The sequence below is a fragment of the Triturus cristatus genome, chromosome 10, assembly GCF_964204655.1.
Source record: "Triturus cristatus chromosome 10, aTriCri1.1, whole genome shotgun sequence".
In the NCBI taxonomy this organism is placed as follows: Eukaryota; Metazoa; Chordata; class Amphibia; order Caudata; family Salamandridae; genus Triturus; species Triturus cristatus.
Genome location: NC_140593.1, coordinates 461409217 through 461426410, shown reverse-complemented (window position 1 = coordinate 461426410; position 17194 = coordinate 461409217).

Sequence of the window (17194 nt, the reverse complement as noted above, 5' to 3'; positions counted from 1 at the left end):
TGGCAGCCCTGCTGATCTATAATTACTCTTCCCTTATCCGGCTGCACTGTCATGTCCACGCGCAGAGCAGAGCCACTGCGAGGCAAAGGCTCCTGCTAATGACACATTACCCTCCTGACAAGCACTTGAAGGTTTTATTGTAAATATTCACGATATAAGGCATCCAAGATTGCCTTTTTAATTATAAAAGTAGAAAAGAAATCTTCGGCGCGTTCCCATCCTCCCACGCTGCCCTGAGCGCCTCAAAACACAGTATTTTTAAGCTAGGCCTGTCTCGGCTTTCTGCAAACAGGTATGGGCTTTTTTTTGTTACATTAACACATGACTACAACCTCAGTATCTCGCTGCAATTATCAGACACATGGCCCAGGAAATTTGTCAATTAAACAGACATCCCTTGCCAACAAACGCTAGCTTCCCGACCAAAAAGAAAGGTTGGCTGATTTTATATGCCACATAATGCATGGAAATAGATCTCTGTGAATGTAGAAGCGTTCACCAATGGTTTAAAAAAAATCAAATAATTTTTCCACATATTTGTGAAAATGGGAGTTTACAGAGAGAAAGCAGGGCCTTTAACCAAATCAAAAATAAACATACATACGTTGGCAAACAGCTGTGGAGAGAATTGTGTGTTGGTTGCTCTGTGTGTGTGGGTGGCTTTGTGTGTGTGGCTCTGTGTCTGGGTGCAAATGCAATAGGTCTCGCATTTGAGAGTGATTAAGCTATTGAAATTGTAAATTACAATGCTGTTTCTTTAAATGTTTTAAAAACAAAAACATGAACAAAAATAATGTCATGAGCAATGCCAATAGCTCTAACTTTAACAATGCCGAGACCATTGCATTGTAAATGCTTGTTGGAATATGTCCTGGAAGAAACTGACCAGTTTCAAGCCATGTGGTGACTATCACAGGTAAATGTCTGTGACAGACCCCCACTTGGTGTGTCTGTGATGCCTGAAAGGTACTACGACTCCACGGCCTGCTTGGTTTGCAGGACTGTGAATCTGAAGGCCATCTGTGAGCGGGCCATGATGCTTTTGGCAGCTCGTGATGTGACTCCACACCGCTCCGTTCATGAGGGTTGTCCTGGGACCGCTCTCTGAGTTGCTCGTGCCAGTCATTGGCTTGATCCCGGGCTTCTTCAGGTAAGTCCCACAGGAAGTAATACAAGGAGGCAAAGCGTTACTGTTACACACACAATCTGGGATCACATTGCATGTACAAGAAAGACTCAACAAGTAAACGTTGCGGTACAGTTGTGGAAACGAGATATGATGGTTGCTTTATTTCATGCCCTTCAAGGTTGCTGGAGTATTGAAGAAGGACTTGGAACTACAAATCCCATGAATCCTTTGTGATAGTGACGTAGCCGACATATGGGGTGCCACAGGATTACGCAGCGGAAGAGCAATAAAAAACTGTTTCCACAGTAGACGCGGGGCAGGTTATTAATTTGTTCTTCAAGGTCCGCCTGTCAGGATCTACAAACAGAGGATTCTTACCGTGTACTTGCACAGGAACAGAGATGCTAGTTCCCAATGCCCCCTCCAGGATCCTCCAGAGACCGAAATAGATCACGTCTCTAAACAACCCCAAAGGGGGAAGGGGGAATGGACAAAATAATAAAAGAAAGAAGAGACCGGTTCAGGATTCTTCGGATCTCCTCCACAGCACCCCTTTTTCTGATCAGTCCGTTCTATAGACCTTCACTTGAGCGATGCCTGTGGAAACTAACAGAGCACAATACTTAACACCCTAGTCTACTCTGCACCTGTCTAAATAACTCTACACCCTTGGAAAGGAACGTACCCCTCAATCCTTTTTGAACTAGCCTCTCTTCGTGTGGTTGGTAGTTGACTGCCTGGAATCTTTTCTCTTATTCGTTCTGCGCAGTTCTACCTAAGACACATGAACATTCAGTGAATTAATTCCGTTGCCTAATCTAATTTTAATTATTACTATTTTTCTATTTACCTGCTCACCTACCAGTATTTTTAATGAAGTGTCCTCTATTCTTCTCTATAATATTGTGGTAGGATTTCGCCGTCTTTTTCATCACTAGGATTTTATATACTGCGTAGTTGTTTACTCAATGTTTCCTCAATAAGTTTTAGTCTCCTAGTTATTGCATTTATTCAATTATTTAATCTTTGTTTTCATTCTTTCTTTTAGCTTGATACTTTAGCGGTGATCTCTCTATATTCAGGTAAGTTTTTCCTCCTTATAGTTTGCGGCAATGTCTTTTATTTATTTATTCTGCTAGTGATATATTTCCTGCATTATTCGTTCTACAAATAGACAACATGTAACTTAGCTTTTCGAAGTTGACTCCGTGTTCTTCTTCTTTCTGACCGCTAGAGTTAACTCCTGTCAAGAGTTGCTGAGGCGGAAGAATTACGTCATGAAGAGTTCCTCACACGAGTCTTGAAGTCTCCTGACTGGGGAAGAATATCGGGCAGGAACAAGATAACTATGCTATGACTCTCAAACACCCTTACTGTAACTGAAAATTATCATTATCATTTAAGTTCTAAGAATTTTGTGGAACGCGCAAGTTCAGCTCCGACCTCGGGCGACGCTTCGGTGAAGTGCGCACTCATTAGGGAGAGCGCATTCCACCAAGGCTCCACACAGGTGTGAAGATAAAGACTAGACCGCTACCGCGATTGTACCGCGGCGGCCATCTTGAATTTCTTCTTTGCGGCAAAGCACTCCAAGCGCGATCTTTTGTGCATTTTCCACATCTCCTGTTCCAGCTTATTTTCGGATATGCGTAAACCGCATTAACCTGTAACGCCCTGAACGTCTCAGGATCGTTTAACAGACACGACAATGAGGACGCAACCACTTGTGAAGGGTTAGTTCTTTTAATGAAGGCAAATAAAATACAAAGAACAAACAAAAGTTATAGTCACTGGAATCCTCCAGGCTAAGTACGTTACCAGCCCACAGCACGGATGGTCCTAACCGTCCTCTGCATATACGCCGATCCCGGCGTATGCCAACAGAGGGCAGAAATGAAATGGCCGACAATGCCAATCGGTAGGCTGTGAGGGGCACGAAGAGTGTTGGGGAGAATCGAGGAGTCAGGGAAACACCCAGCCGGGGTCTCTACCTGAAGGGAGCAGCCGCTCAACCTCTTCCTCAGACTGCACCGGGACGCGGAGTCACCTCCTGGTGATGCGTCACCGATACCCCAATCACAAGCAAGAAGACTGAACCGAGAGCAGCCGCTCGATCGATCCTGTGGACTTCCGAGTCTGTAACGCGGCAAACACCTCCTGGTGTGCGTTACAGCTGGCAGTCCCTGTGTCTCTGGTCGGGCTGGGAGTTACGACTCCAACCAGCAAAAGCGCCACTGCGCTTGGACTCAGCCGAGTCAAAAAGCGAAGCTCAATGGTTGACCGGTAGAGCTTCCGGGTCCTTCACAGGTGACGATGGGGCAAGACACGGCCCAGGGAGTAACGACTCGACCTACCTCCGTTCTTGCCTTACTGGAGCACCACTCCGGAACACTGCTCTTCACGAAGCAGGTACGTCGGTGTAAACACAATATCCGACAGCCTTGTACCTCCCGGTTCCTCCCTTTATAGGGCGTGTTTTCCTTGAGTTATGTAACAGCTCTCCTGTTTACATAAGGGCGTGTTTCCCTTGAGTTATGTAACAGCTCTCCTGTTTACATAAGGGCGTGTTTCCCTTGAGTTATGTAACAGCTCTCCTGTTTACATAAGGGCGTGTTTCCCTTGAGTTATGTAACAGCTCTCCTGTTTACATAAGGGCGTGTTTCCCTTGTATGACAGGAATTCTTGACAGTACATCCTCCCTCTCAGCGGCTCCCCACGGGTCCAGCGCTGGCAGGAAAACGCCGATGGAACAAGGAGACCAAGCGCGGAGCATGAACCCCTTCAGCCGGTTCCCATGAATGCTCCTCCGGGCCATAGCCTTTCCACGCAACCAGGTACCACAGCTTCCCCCTGCGCCATTTGGACGCCCGTATGCCCGACACTTCATACTCCACCTCCGACTCCACGCATACCGGCCTAGGTGTCCCAGACGGCTTGGAGGGTGCTGGTTTGAGCAATGATACATGAAAGACAGGGTGTATCCGCAATGACTGGGGCAAGCACACCTTCACGTTCACGGGACCCATACACTTGGTAATTCGATAGGGGCCCATGTACTTGGGATGGAACACACTGTTCTTTCGAAACCTCATGTTTCTTGTGGATATCCAGACGTAGTCTCCAGTGCGGTACAGTGGCCCGGGCCTTCTCTTCCTATCTGCCGCAGCCTTGTATCTTCTCTTGGCCTCTATTAGGACAGCCCTTGAGCGCATCAACGTGTCTTTTATGTGTGCCACCCTGTCCGCTGTGGCGGGAATCCTGTCCTCTCTGAACGGATGTAGAAATGGCAAGAACCTGGGATGTTGGCCATAGTTGCTATAGAACGGAGATGACTGTGTGGAGCTGTGAGTGGCGTTGTTATAGGCTATCTCTGCAACCCATAGCAAGTCGACCCATTCTTCCCTGCCCTGGTCCACAAAACATCGCAGATACTGTTTGAGCGTTTGGTTCAGGCGCTCGGTTTGGCCGTCCGTTTGAGGGTGGTAGCTGGTGGACAGGGCGGTCTTAACATGCAGCGCAGTGCACCAAGTCTTCCAGAATTGCGCAGTAAACTGCGACCCCCGGTCCGACACGATCACCCCAGGTAATCCATGCAGTCGTACCACATTCTTTAGGAGTAGTGACGCCAATTCCCCGGCCGTAGGGACTCTCTTGCAGGGGATGAAGTGCCCCATTTTCGTCAAGTAATCCACCACCACCAGTATTGCCGTCATCCCCTGGTCTACCGGTAGGCCCACCACGAAGTCCAGTGATATGCTATCCCATGGTCTATCCGGGGTCGGAAGTGGATGTAAGAGCCCTTGGGTTCGGCCATGGTCGGCCTTCATGGTAGCACACGTAGGACACTCCTGTCCCCACCTCCTGACATCCACTCTCATGGTTGGCCACCAGAAATGCCGTCCCATGCTAGCCACCGTTTTTTCAAAGCCCAAATGACCTGCGCATGGAGAGTCATGGCACCAGATGAATGCTTGTTTCCTTAGCCTAGGCGTGGGTATCAATAGGCACCTGCCCTTCAGGGGTATCCCGTCCTTCAGCTGCCATTCTCTGTGACTGAGGAGCCACCTCCGCCATGCGAATGACCTGATCCCTCTCTTTATTCCCCTCAGGAAAGTATCCGGTTGGATAACCCCCAATACCATCCTCGGGGAAATGATGGAACGCTCGGTTGCAGGCGATGGTTCCTTAACTGCAGATTGACGGGACAGGGCGTCCGCCTTCCGGTTTTCCGTCCCCGGCCGATATGTGATGCGGAAGTTGAACCCCGCAAAGAAGATCATCCACCGCAGCTGCCTGGGAGAAAGGTGTCTAGTGGCCGTCATGAACTGTAGGTTCCGATGGTCCGTGTACACCGATACCACATGTCTTGCCCCCATCAACCAATGCCTCCATTCGGTGAAGGCGTCCTTGATTGCGAGAAGCTCCTTCTCCGCAATATGGTAGTTGCGTTCGGCGTCGTTGAGTTTGAGGGACATGTACGCAACGGGATGAAGCATCCCTGTGTCGTGGTTGCGTTGGGACAAGATAGCCCCCAGCGCCACATCCGACGCGTCCGCTTCCACCACGTAGGGGAGATCCGGATCGGGGTGAGCCAACACCGGCGCCTTACCAAAGGCGCTTTTCAGGGCCTCAAAGGCTTTGTTCGCTTCAGGGGACCAGACAAACTCCTTGGACTTCCTCAGTAGCTGTGTGATTGGGGCCACCACTCCTGAAAATCCATCTATAAACCGCCTGTAAAAGTTGGCGAAGCCAATGAAACTTTGGACGTCCTTCACGCTTTGGGGCACCGGCCATTCTTTCACCGCCTTGATCTTTCGTTCTGCCATCTCCTGTCCCTCTGGACTCAGCATCACTCCGAGGAATTCCACGGATGTGACGTGGAAGTCACACTTGCTGAGTTTACAAAACAGCATGTTTTCCCTCAGCTTTTGGAGCACAGCTTTGACGTGGTGTACGTGCTCCTCCACACTGGACGAATAGATGAGGATGTCGTCGATATATACGACCACGTAGATATCCAACTCCTCTCTGAATACCTCATTCAAAAAGTACTGAAAGGCTGCCGGGGCGTTGCACAGACCGAACGGCATGACGAGGTACTCAAAAAGGCCGAACCTGGTCTTAAAGGCGGTCTTCCACTCGTCTCCGTCCCTCATGCGCACCAGATGGTATGCCCCTTTCAAATCCAACTTGGTGTAGATACGAGCTTTCTTGACCTGTTCCAGAAGTACACTGATGAGAGGCAAGGGATACCGATTTTATATGGTTATCGCATTCAATGCCCTAAAGTCCACACAGGCTCTCAGCTCCCCATTAGCCTTCGGGATGAAGAAGAGTGGCGAGGCGGCCGGAGACTTGGACGGGCGGATGAATCCTAGCTTGAGGAGTTTATCCAGGTACCCCCGGAGATGCACGTTTTCAGGCTCCGTCAGGGCATACAGCCTGCCGCTGGGAACGCTGGCCCCTGGCACCAGGTCGATCTGGCAGTCAAACTGTCTATGTGGTGGTAGCACTTCCGCCTTCACCTCATCAAATACATCCTCAAAACTGTGATAAGCCTGGGGGAGAGCCACATCTTTTTCTGCCGCTGTAGCCACCGTCTGACTCCCGCTCTCATCTGCGTCAAGGGATTCCGTTCTTATTCCACAATGCAGGATGCAATACGGTGACGTCATTTCGATGCGATGTGTTGGCCAATCCACAAAGGGGTTGTGTTTCTGTAGCCACGGCAATCCCAATATGACGCCATATTGGGGCGCTCGGATGATGTTAAAATCGATTTGTTCCAAATGGTTCCTCCCATATCTCATCGGAAGGACCCCCGTGTGCTGTCCGATGGGCCCCGTCACCAATCGCCTTCCGTCTACCGCTTAGACGTCTTCGGGTACTGCTTTGGGAAGAAGCACTAGCCCTAGCCTGCATGCCTCGTTGTGGTCCATAAACATGCCAGTGGCCCCTGAATCCACCATGGCCACAACGGGTATCCACTGGTCATGCACTCCCACGTGCACCGTGATAAACAGGTGTCGTTGTCCCTTAGTGACCGAGTTGGAAAGTGAAGGGCTGGATGAGTGACTCCGAGATGCCCCTTCTCTGGTCTTGGAGTCCTCTAGTTTTCCGCCGGTATGTCCACCACGGCTGTTACCGACCGGTTGGCCCGATAACGTGACGTCTTCGGTTTGGCAGGGCATTCACGTACGTAGTGGCCTTTTTTGCCACAATATAGGCACAATCCTTGTTTACGGCGTGACTCTTTCTCCGTGGCTGTGAGGCTCGCTCGTATTGCGCTGATGTCCATGGGTTCTCCCTTGGATGCGGTGGAAGTTTCAGGACTTCCCACCGTCACATAGGATGGAAGGGATTTTCCTTTTCTCCCATGATCCCCCTTTCTTTCACTTAGCCTATGTTCCAGCCGTAATACCAGGTTGATAAGGCCCTCACATGTCTTGGGTTGAGGGTCAATATGAGCCACGGCGTCCTTGAGCTCATCGCACAGCCCTTGATGGAAGAGCGCCGTCTGTTTAGCAACAGGCCACTTGGTTTCCGCAACCAGCCTTCGGAACGCGTTGAGATACTGCACCAGGTCGTTGGATCCCTGTCTCAACTCAAGCATTTCACGGTCCGCCGTGTACGAGTCAGCCCTTCTGTCGAATACCTTCAGGAATTCCTCGCGAAAAGCACCCCAATCACATAAGAGGGGGTCGTCCCTGCTCACCAGAGGTACGGCCCATTGTGCCGCGTTTCCAGCCAAATAGGATATAAGGAAAGCCACACGAGCCTGACTCGTGGGGAACGCCTTTGGTTTGCACGATAAATGTAGCGCCACTTGTGTGAGGAATACCTGCACTGTGTTAGGATCCCCACTGTACCTCTCTGGTGTTGCCAAGGGGATGGCTACCGGCATTTCCACTACTACCGCAGGGGTCTGGTTCGTGAGGGAGGTGCTGGGCGTGAGCGGGTCCAATTGGATAGCATCCAGTCTGGCTTTTACATCGGCTGTTTCTTGCCTAGAGGCAGCCACTTCAACTTGCATGGCCGCTAAAGCAGCCAGCACATCATCAAGTGTTGTCATGTCTGTTATCGACCGGGAGACAGTTAGTGTTATTAAGGTCGGATATTTTGTAACGCCCTGAACGTCTCAGGATCGTTTAACAGACACGACAATGAGGACGCAACCACTTCTGAAGGGTTAGTTCTTTTAATGAAGGCAAATAAAATACAAAGAACAAACAAAAGTTATAGTCACTGGAATCCTCCAGGCTAAGTACGTTACCAGCCCACAGCACGGATGGTCCTAACCGTCCTCTGCATATACGCCGATCCCGGCGTATGCCAACAGAGGGCAGAAATGAAATGGCCGACAATGCCAATCGGTAGGCTGTGAGGGGCACGAAGAGTGTTGGGGAGAATCGAGGAGTCAGGGAAACACCCAGCCGGGGTCTCTACCTGAAGGGAGCAGCCGCTCAACCTCTTCCTCAGACTGCACCGGGACGCGGAGTCACCTCCTGGTGATGCGTCACCGATACCCCAATCACAAGCAAGAAGACTGAACCGAGAGCAGCCGCTCGATCGATCCTGTGGACTTCCGAGTCTGTAACGCGGCAAACACCTCCTGGTGTGCGTTACAGCTGGCAGTCCCTGTGTCTCTGGTCGGGCTGGGAGTTACGACTCCAACCAGCAAAAGCGCCACTGCGCTTGGACTCAGCCGAGTCAAAAAGCGAAGCTCAATGGTTGACCGGTAGAGCTTCCGGGTCCTTCACAGGTGACGATGGGGCAAGACACGGCCCAGGGAGTAACGACTCGACCTACCTCCGTTCTTGCCTTACTGGAGCACCACTCCGGAACACTGCTCTTCACGAAGCAGGTACGTCGGTGTAAACACAATATCCGACAGCCTTGTACCTCCCGGTTCCTCCCTTTATAGGGCGTGTTTTCCTTGAGTTATGTAACAGCTCTCCTGTTTACATAAGGGCGTGTTTCCCTTGAGTTATGTAACAGCTCTCCTGTTTACATAAGGGCGTGTTTCCCTTGAGTTATGTAACAGCTCTCCTGTTTACATAAGGGCGTGTTTCCCTTGAGTTATGTAACAGCTCTCCTGTTTACATAAGGGCGTGTTTCCCTTGTATGACAGGAATTCTTGACATAACCACTCGTGTCAAAGGCCCAGTGGTTCTGACAGTACCCCCCAACAAAGGAGGTTCTTCCACTCTTGGTTTCGTAGGAAATCTTAGATGAAAGGTTCTCGCAAGTCTAGGAGCATGAACATCTGATGCAAGTTCCCAGGACCGCTCCTCTGGCCCATAACCTTTCCAATCTATTAGATAGTATAGCCTTCCTTTAACGTTTTTTGAGTCCAGAATTTCTTTTACTTCAAACTCCATTCCCAACTCCAATTGAATAGGTTTCGGGGGCAGTTCTTTTCTCAAATTTGGGGAAGCTAGTTTTAACAAGGAGACGTGGAAGACTGGATGAATCTTAAGCTTGGGTGGCAATTTCAATCTATATGTTACTGGATTCACCTTTTTCACAATTGGGTAGGGACCAATAAGCCTAGGTTGGAATTTTCGATTTCCTTTTAATCTGAGGTTCTTCGTATTCAACCAAACTTCATCTTCTTCTACTAAGGGAGGGCCCTCCCTTCTTTTCTTGTCTGCATAGATCTTATATTTTTCTTTGGCTAGTTCCAAATTCCTTGATGCTGTTTGGTGAATTTGATTAAGATGAGAGACTAAATCTTTAACTGCTGGAACTGAGATTTCAACTTCTTGGACTGTGGAGTTAGGATGCTTCCCATAATTCAGGTAAAATGGAGAATAACCAGTGGATACGTTCTTTGCATTATTATGAGCAAACTCTGCTGCCCATAGGTAATCTGGCCAATCCTTATCTTGTTTTAACAGGAAAAGTCTGAAGTATTGCTCTAACTCTTGGTTCACCCTCTCTGTCTGACCGTCTGTTTCTGGGTGATAGCTGGTTGAAAACCTAGTCTCAATTCCCAGACCTTTTAGAAAAGCTCTCCAGAAATGGGACAGGAATTGTGAACCCCGATCCGAAATGATGACCCTCGGAATCCCATGTAGTTTCACTATTTGTGTGCTAAAATGAGTAGCTAACTGTTTTGCTGTAGGAACCCCATATAATGCTAGGAAATGAGTCATCTTTGAAAATGCATCTACCACCACTAGAACTGTATTAAACCCCTGGCAGGAAGGCAAGTCAGTTATCAAGTCTAAGGTGATTGTGTGCCATGGAAAAGGGGGAGTCGGCATAGGTTGCAACAAACCCTTTGGAGCTTGCCGTTCCGATTTTCCCTGAGCGCAAATCTCACAAGTCTTGACATATTGTTCAATGTCTTTATTCATTTGAGGCCACCAGTATTTTCTTTTTACCAGGTCTGCAGTCTTGAGCTCTCCTTTGTGACCTGCCAAGAGGTCATCGTGGCATTCGTACAGTGCTTGAGTTTGCAACTCACGCGTAGGCAAGTATAGGGCTCCTTTATGGTAAGGTAAATGGTTTAGCACTTCTCTTCCTTCCTCTTGTTGGATCCATTTCCGCTTGTCTTCTGGGTTTAAGACCTGAGCGATTAGTTCCTTCAAATCAATTAGAGTAGTGGCACAAATTATTTTGGAATCTGGAATTATTGTTTGATTTTTGGGCACCCCCTTTTCTTCTTCAGTTCCAATTCGAGATAAGGCATCTGCTTTCCCATTTTGAGCTCCTGGTCTGTAAGTAATCACAAAGTCGTAGTCAGCGAAATACAGAGACCATCGAAGTTGTCGAGGTGTGAGGGTTCTGGCTGACTTCAAAAACTTCAAATTACGGTGGTCAGTAAAGACAGTTACCACATGGTTAGCTCCCATAAGATAATGTCTCCACTCCTTGAAGGCGTCTTTAATAGCTAACAGCTCTTTTTCGGTTATGGTGTAATTAGTTTCAGCAGGTGTCAATTTTCAAGATCTATAAGCAACGGGATGCAGCTGACCCGTTTGCTTGTGTCTTTGGGAAAGAACTCCTCCCACTGCCAGATCGGAGGCGTCTGTCTCTACATAAAATGGCTTAGTCGGGTCAGCGTGCAACAGGATGGGTGCTGAAGTGAAGTCCTCCTTCAAGGATTTAAAGGCTTCTTCAGCTTCATTCGACCACTCAAAATGTACTCATTTCTTGAGCAGGCGTGTAAGTGGGAGTATTTTTCTTGAAAACTCACTGATAAATCTTCGATAAAAATGTGCGAATCCAATAAATCCTTGAACCTCCTTGACACTTGTTGGAGACTTCCAATCAATTACTGCTTGAATTTTTCGCTTATCCATGTTGATTCCAGATGGTGAAATCACAAAACCCAAAAATTCCACTTGTGACACGTTAAAAGCGCACTTCTCCAATTTCACAAACAGTCGATTCTCTCTGAGTTTTTGTAACACCTTTCTCACTTGGTTCTGATGTTGGCTCTGATCGACTGAATAAATCAGAATATCGTCAATGTATACAATTACACATTGATCGATAAATTCGCTAAGAGCATCGTTGATAAAGTGCTGAAAAGCAGCTGGAGCGTTGCACAGTCCATACGGCATAACTTGGTATTCGAATAATCCAAACCTTGTTCTGAATGCCGTCTTCCATTCATCGCCTTCTCTCACTCTGATTAGATGGTAGGCTCCCCTCAAGTCTAACTTTGTATAGATCTGTGCCCCTTTGACCTGATCTAATAGGACGGAGATGAGCGGGAGAGGATATCGATTTTTCTTGGTAATTTTGTTAATTGCTCGGTAATCGATACACATTCTCAAATCTCCCTCCTTTTTCAGCATGAAAAACAAGGGTGAAGATACCGGCGATTGAGAAGGTCGGATGAAACCATTCGCCAGATATTTGTCTATGTACTCTTTCAGGTGCTGGTGCTCTTTTTCCATCAGCGCATAGACCCGACTACAGGGCATATTGGACCCTGGTTCGAAGTCTATTTTACAATCATAAACACGGTGCGGTGGTAGTTGTTCGGCTTCTTGCTCGTTGAACACATCTTCAAAATCCTGGTATTCTTAAGGTATTTCCTGTGAATTTATAACGCAGACTGAAGCTTCCGCCATGCACAAGGAGATTGCAGGATTCTCTTCAGTTGTTCCTTCTTCTATCTTGAAGCAGTTTCTTTCACAATATTTCAAATTCATTTCAATCGTTCTGGTGCTCCAATCGATGGCTGGATTGTGCTCAGTGAGCCATGGTAACCCCAATATGAGTTGAAACTGTGGGGCATCACTTAAATTAAACTGGATATCTTCTCTGTGCCCATCTTTGGAAATCATTTGCATTGATTCTGTGTGGCACACAATGGGTCCGGAGGAAAGATTCGTTCCATCTACCGCTCGGACTGGCTCACTCTTAGTCTTTGGAATGGCCTTCAACCCAATCTTGGTCGCAAATTTTAGATCACAAAAATTTCCAGTAGCTTCCGAATCCACCATTACCGCCAATCCCGGCAATGTAACTTGTCGAAACTTTATCGTCATGGACAATATTAAGTGTGGTGACGATGATTGCAAGGTATTCGCCACTTGGTGTTCCTTCGGAGTTGATTCCTGATTAGCATCCACCTGTCCAACTCCTTCTACAGGTGGTGCTGAAAGTTTTCCTTCGGTTTAAAGGAATTTTTTGGTTTCTTCGGACAATTTCTCAAAAAATGTCCACTGGAGCCACAGTACATGCATAAATTGCTGACTCTTCTTTTATCCTTTTCTTCTTTCGAGAGTGGACCTCTTATAGTTCCAATTTGCATGGCTTCAGGGCTCAAGATCCTTCTGCAACCTTTCCAGCTTCTATTTTTACTCTGTCGAATCGTGGGGCTATCGGTTTGAAATCTCTTCTTTTTTCGCCTTTTCTTTCTCCATGATGGAAGTCCAGTTCTAAAACCAGGTCTATCAGGGCTGAGATTTCTGTAGGTCTATTCGGAATTTGCGCCAGAACGTCCTTTAATTCGTCTCTTAAGCCTCGATAAAATATTGCTGCTCTTTTGCTTTCTGGCCAGTCTGTTTCCATTACTAATTTATTGAACTGAGCCAAATAAGCCACGAGGTCTCTATTTCCTTGACGTAGTTCGAGCAGTTCATTATCTACTGCCTGAGAAATTCTTCGTCTATCAAAGATTCGAAGGAATTCTTGTTTAAATTGGTCATAATCTTGCAAAAGTGGGTCGTCTCGTGATACCAAAGGCATGGACCATGACGCTGCATCACCACTCAAATATGACAAAACAAAGGCCACTTTAGATTGCGCATCAGGGAAAATTGAAGGGCGGCACATAAAGTGTAGTGAACATTGAGTAATGAAAACTTAAGCCCTCTGGGGGTCTCCGCTAAATCTTTCTGGGGGTGCCAAAGGAATGACGGGGGATAACGAGTGTATGACTTGTGTGGTGACTTTATTTGGGTCTCCAGTGGATGGATTTATGCTCTCTCTTCCAGGGCCAAATGGTTGTCTTACTCTCTGGGCCAGTTCTGCTGTCTCCTTCCTAGAATTTATTACTTCTTGTCGTAAACTCTGATTGTCCTCTCTAACTGCTACTAACTCTTTTTGTATTGCTTCTAAAACGGATCCCAAGGTTTGTAAGTTTATCCCTTCAGCCATTCTGTCCGGGTGCAAGTTTTAAAACGTGGGCACTTCACTCTGTCAGGATCTACAAACAGAGGATTCTTACCGTGTACTTGCACAGGAACAGAGATGCTAGTTCCCAATGCCCCCTCCAGGATCCTCCAGAGACCGAAATAGATCACGTCTCTAAACAACCCCAAAGGGGGAAGGGGGAATGGACAAAATAATAAAAGAAAGAAGAGACTGGTTCAGGATTCTTCGGATCTCCTCCATAGCACCCCTTTTTCTGATCAGTCCGTTCTATAGACCTTCACTTGAGCGATGCCTGTGGACACTAACAGAGCACAATACTTAACACCCTAGTCTACTCTGCACCTGTCTAAATAACTCTACACCCTTGGAAAGGAACGTACCCCTCAATCCTTTTTGAACTATCCTCTCTTCGTGTGGTTGGTAGTTGACTGCCTGGAATCTTTTCTCTTATTCGTTCTGCGCAGTTCTACCTAAGACACATGAACATTCAGTGAATTAATTCCGTTGCCTAATCTAATTTTAATTATTACTATTATTCTATTTACCTGCTCACCTACCAGTATTTTTAATGAAGTGTCCTCTATTCTTCTCTATATTATTGTGGTAGGATTTCGCCGTCTTTTTCTTCACTAGGATTTTATATACTGCGTAGTTGTTTACTCAATGTTTCCTCAATAACTTTTAGTCTCCTAGTTATTGCATTTATTCAATTATTTAATCTTTGTTTTCATTCTTTCTTTTAGCTTGATACTTTAGCGGTGATCTCTCTATATTCAGGTAAGTTTTTCCTCCTTATAGTTTGCGGCAATGTCTTTTATTTATTTATTCTGCTAGTGATATATTTCCTGCATTATTCGTTCTACAAATAGACAACATGTAACTTAGCTTTTCGAAGTTGACTCCGTGTTCTTCTTCTTTCTGACCGCTGGAGCTAACTCCTGTCAAGAGTTGCTGAGGCGGAAGAATTACGTCATGAAGAGTTCCTCACACGAGTCTTGAAGTCTCCTGACTGGGGAAGAATATCGGGCAGGAACAAGATAACTATGCTATGACTCTCAAACACCCTTACTGTAACTGAAAATTATCATTATCATTTAAGTTCTAAGAATTTTCTGGAACGCGCAAGTTCAGCTCCGACCTCGGGCGACGCTTTGGTGAAGTGCGCACTCATTAGGGAGAGCGCATTCCACCAAGGCTCCACACAGGTGTGAAGATAAAGACTAGACCGCTACCGCGATTGTACCACGGCGGCCATCTTGGAATTTCTTCTTTGCAGCAAAGCACTCCAAGCGCGATCTTTTGTGCATTTTCCACATCTCCTGTTCCGGCTTATTTTCGGATATGCGTAAACCGCATTAACCACTCGTGTCAAAGGCCCAGTGGTTCTGACACCGCCAGTCAGAAGGAGATATGAGTTTGGTATCTCGGTAAGGGTGCCGTTGCACCGATCCTTATTTTTGTTTGGAGATCTCTAAATGAAGGTGTGAACTCCAAGCCTTCATTTCATACTGTTTCCTGCTAGCCGCTAGTTCAAATAAACTCTTGGAAATTCCTTTCTGCAGATTCTCTTGTTACGGTCGAAGAGGTTGTCAACCGTGGGAAATTTCAAGCGTGCTTTTCTTTTCTTTCATTTTCTATGTGAGGTTTTTGCTATTTCTACGATCCAGTTGGATCATGAGGATTAAAAACAACCAGTACATGTGTAAACTGCAGTGGCTATGCCCGGCCCGAGACTTTGCTCTCCTTTTGTTCGTGTTTGAACATTTTGTTTATTTACCGGCTGGAATTATTTTGAAGGAGGATAAGTGAAGCTGTGTTGTATTCAGTGGATTATGACTACTCTACAATAATCCTATGCAATATGAATATTACTTCTGAGTATGTCCATTTTGGTTGCGGAGAATTACTTTTGTCTTGACAAGACGAAAAGGCCATACATACTTAATATTATTTTACCATGTTTTCTAACAGGGGTACATTAGTCCTGGATGTCACCCTGTGAAGTCAAATGCATGAAATCTGTTGGTAGGTACTATAGATATCGTCAAAGATATATGTCCAAACAAGAGGGAAAACTCTGTTGAAACTATAATCAATCAATCAGGAATTTGTGAAGCATGCTACTCACCCGTGAGGGTCTCAAGGTACTGGGGGGAGGCGGTGCAGCTCCTAGTCAGCCGAAGAGCCAGATCTTGAGGCTCTTCCTGAAAGAGTGCAGAGTGGGGGAGCGTCTGATGTTGATCAGGAGCTCGTTCTAGTTTTTTGCTTCAATGTAGGAGAAGGCTCTTCCCCCCACTCTGGCTCTGCGGATGCGCGGGCTTCGGTGAGGGCTGGATCGGCGGAGCAGAGGTTTCTCTTGGGTACCTGAAAGGAGACTCTTCCGTTGAGGTATTCGGGTCCGGTGTTGTGGAGGGATTTGTAGGCATGGATGAGTAGCTTGAAGTTTACTCTCTTCTCAACGGGGAGCCAGTGGAGGTCTCACAGTTGTTGGGTGATGTGTTCATGTCGTGGGATGCCGAGGACGAGTGTGGCCGCGGTGTTCTGGATGGCCTGCAGTTTGCGTAGCGTAGAGGGCGTTTCTGTAGTCTAGTCTGCTTGTTATGAGTGCGTGGGTGGCAGTCTTTCTAGATTCGGGGGGATCCATTTGAAAGTCTCGCGAAGGATGCAAAGGGTGTTAAAGCAGGTGGCAGCGACGGCGTTGATCTGTTGGGTCATTGTGAGGGTGGAGTCAAGTATGATGCCAAGGTTCCGGGCGTGGTCCATGGGAGTGGGGGGGGTTGCCGAGGGCAGTGTGCCACTAGGTGTTGTCCCATGCTGAGGGGGTAGGCCGGAGGATGAGGACTTCTGTCTTCTTCCAGTCGAGCTTCAGACAGCTGCTGCTCATCCAGGATGCAACGTCTTTAATTCCTTCCTGGATCTGAGTCTTGTGGTGTCGGGTTCCTTTGTGAGGGAGAGGATGAGCAGAGTGTCTTCGGCGGTGGATACTATGCTGAGTCCATGCTGTCTGACGATGGCGGCTTGGGGGGCCATATAGATGTTGAAGAGCATGGGGCTGAGCGATGATCCTTGGGGTACTCCGCAGTTGTTCTTTTTGGGTTCAGAAAAGAAGGGCTGGAGTCTGATTCTTTGGGCTCTGCCGGTGAGGAAGGAGCTGAGCCAGTCGAGGGCAGTTCCGTGTATGCCGGTGTCGTGGAGTCTGGCGGTGAGAGTATGGTGGGAGAAGGTGTTGAAGGCTGTGGAGAGGTCTAAGAGGATGAGGGCCGTGGTGTGGCCTTGGTCGAGTAAGGTGCAGATGTCGTCAGTGGCTGCGAGGAGGGCAGTCTCGGTGCTGTGTTTGCTGCAGAATCCGAATTGGGAAGGGTCAAGGATGGAGTTCTCTTCGATGAAGTTTGTTAGCTGGACGTTGACAATCTTCTCAGTGACTTTGGCCACGAAGGGGAGGAG